We start from the raw sequence: 3147 nt of genomic DNA, 5'->3' as shown, positions 1-3147 counted from the left end.
ACAAACAGGCTTAACAGATAACTTGAGCTATGGAGATTTATAGGGAGAGTCTGGACATGAAAAGGAAAAAGTGCAGTCACCGAGAAGAATCCAAAGTATAATAATTTTGGAGGTGGTGTGAGAGAAAAGAATGAGCCCAGGTAGAAAAGTAAGCAGATCAGAGAACAAAGAGCAGGCTCACTTGGTAAGATAACAATTCCCGCTTCCTCACGTGGGTTACATCTGTGTTGTCTAACCCACGTGAGAAAGGGGACTTCTACTTGGCCTTCTAGATGAAACAGGGTGTGAGGGGAAAAACAGAGAGAAAAAAGAATTTGCCACAGTTGCTGTCACAGAGAGAAGCAGGAGAAAGTCAAGGGTGAAAGGATACAGATGTAACTCCCCGGGTTATAGACCAGCAATCAGTAAAATATATCAGTGGTGTTAGTGCTTCTCAGCAAATTCAATGTTTTCCCGGAGCCGTTCCCATTCTCTTTGTTTAGAGTAGAGCTCACTGGGCCAACTGTGTTTCTCTGAAATGGGTTAAACACAGTTAAAAGATGTTGTACAAAACTAACCAAAGTTGTGAAAATTCTCATGAAATAGCATTACTAATTAGGCAATTACAGTACTTTTATCACTGACAGAACTAACATTTGGGATACACAGAGTGCATTTTTTGCTGAAATAATATTTTCAAGAAGGCTTGATTTTGTATTGCAGGTTAAATTTTAGTCACTGCTGAACACATGTATATTTCTGCTTACTGAATGAAAAGAGCTAGAAGAATGCACAGTTACAGGGATGGATTGCTGTGATTGAGACATTGTGTCAACCCGGGGAGTCTAGAGGTTTGGCTAAGTGACTCAGCAGTTCTGCATCTTGGGGTAAAAAGGACAGGCTCTTACCCTTCTGTGTGTTGTTTATTGTGTCAATTTGGAAGTTCAGAAGGTTTACTATGTGACTCATCTGGGAGCCAGGGTGCTTACTTTGTATTCACCCTGAGCTTGTACAACAGGAAGGCATGCAGAGGATGTGGGTGTAGAGGGCCATCCCCAACCTCCAGAGTGGGTAGGCTGCATAAAGAAACGGAATTGAGAAAAGACTTGCTGCTGATTCTTCAGAGGGGCTCCACTCTTTGCCTTCAGCTTTGTAATCTCCTGGCTTCTGGGGCAGACTGTTTGGCTTCCGCCTTGGACACTTCAGCCTTCTGGTGTAGGCTCTCTGGCCTTCATCATAGATTCTTCAGCATTCCACTGCAGACCCATCAGCCTCCTGATATGGACGTGTATGGACAACACAGTGAGCTCCAGGCCTGGAGCTGGGCTCTTCAATCTCCAGTGTGCAGACACCCTCTGCACGCTTCCTCATCCAACTCTGTGGCTGACCATTGCAAGCCAAACTTGTAATTTCTTGTACATTTATATATCTTGTGTTCTATCTGTTTCCCTAGTAAACCCTGACTGTTACAGATTTATATGACATTGTATATTATTTTTCATTTCTTTCCAGAAAAATTATTCTTTAAATCATACTTTTCTAGTGACTGTTTCCAGGTTTTAAAGTAGCATTTCAGAAGTCCCATTTTCACAGCTTTGGCAGTGCCCTGTTGCAGTAAAGATTCTTGTTCTGAGGCTGGCTGCTGACCATCAAGGAGAGTGACCTTAGCCTCATGCCCACTGCCCACCTAGAAGCCATCACCTTTCCCCAGTCAGGTCTGAGCTTCAGGAATAGTTTGGATGTTGATCATTCCCTGAGGGCACAGGTGTTAAAGGCTCTGCTACCTGGTGGCTCTATTTGGAAGTCATGGAATTTTCAGGACGTGTGGCCTGGGAGCAATCTTTAGGGTTTGGGGGATGTGTACTCCACCCTGTTTTAGTTCATCATTTCAGTGGGTGTTATTTGTTTTGTAGATATGTTAGAATTAGTATCAACGGAATCTGTTTTGATCTGACAGTCCCATTCTATGCGTAAGCCAAAAGAGGCTGTTTATAATTCTTTGTATCATTCTATTAGTCAGCTATCCATCACTACAATGAAATATCCCAAACAATTAACTTATAAAGTAGAAATGCTTATTCTGACTCATAGATTTGGAGCTCCAGTCTAAGTTTAGGCAGAGACATTATGTGCCTGCCTCTAGTATGTATGTTGGATGGTAATACCAGGGGGCAGACAGCAGTGGGAATTGTTAACTTCACTGTCAAGAAGCAAAGGAGGAGGAGGAGGAAGAAGAAGAAGGGGCCAGGGAGCCACAGTCTTATTTAATGGCATCCCCCAAACACAGCAACACTTCCCTCTCAGCCCTGCCTCCTGAAGTTTCCTTTATCTGCCAGTAGGGCTTCCAGAGAGCCAAGCCTTAAACATATGGGCTTGGGGGGCATTCAACAGCCAAACTAAAAGAGAAAAAACAAACCAGCCAAACTATTACTGACATGCACAATATTAAAAGCTAAATAACCCACAGTAAACTGCTCCTAGACTTTATTATTTCAGAAAGCTTCTGTTTTCTCAGCTGCCCTGCAGTGCCTTACTTTCCCCCATTATTCCCGCTTGATAGAATCTTGGGGGTTGTGGAGCTGAATACACATATGAAAGATTGTTGAGAGGAAATGAGATGACCCTTGTTCTGAGTGGCCCAGATGGGAACACTATGCAGCAGGTTTTCTGCCGGGTCAGTGTAACTCCTGTACCAGCCAGTATACACTGAGATGAGGAATCATATTGCCTGCTTTCTTGGAAACAGTCCATGATGTTATCTTACACAGGGTAAAACATCTGATCAAAAAAAAAAAAATTCCCAATCATTTCCAAATAAATGTACAGAGGAAAATGATAATAACAAATATTTACTGACTATGTAACAAGGGCCAAAAGCTATGCTAGACTTTGAGAATATGCTGATAAAAAAAAACAAAGAAGTCACTTACCTTACCAGCATACAAAATGTAGTTGGTATAAATTAACTCCGATTTTGGTATATTGGTTTATTTTGATTTACTGTGTTATTAGTCATTTTTGTATCAGATCTTAGCATACTTCCTGGAAATTTTAGTAAAAATGTAGAAGACAGATACTTGTTTGGTTAGATGATTGCTATTTTTATCCAGTTCTCAGATCCTATCATAACCCTTTTTTATTTTTTTTTTTATTTTTTTTATTTTAAGG

Source organism: Chinchilla lanigera, unplaced genomic scaffold (assembly GCF_000276665.1).
Source record: "Chinchilla lanigera isolate Chin_1 unplaced genomic scaffold, ChiLan1.0 scaffold00109, whole genome shotgun sequence".
Taxonomy (NCBI): domain Eukaryota; kingdom Metazoa; phylum Chordata; class Mammalia; order Rodentia; family Chinchillidae; genus Chinchilla; species Chinchilla lanigera.
This window is presented reverse-complemented; position numbering follows the sequence as displayed.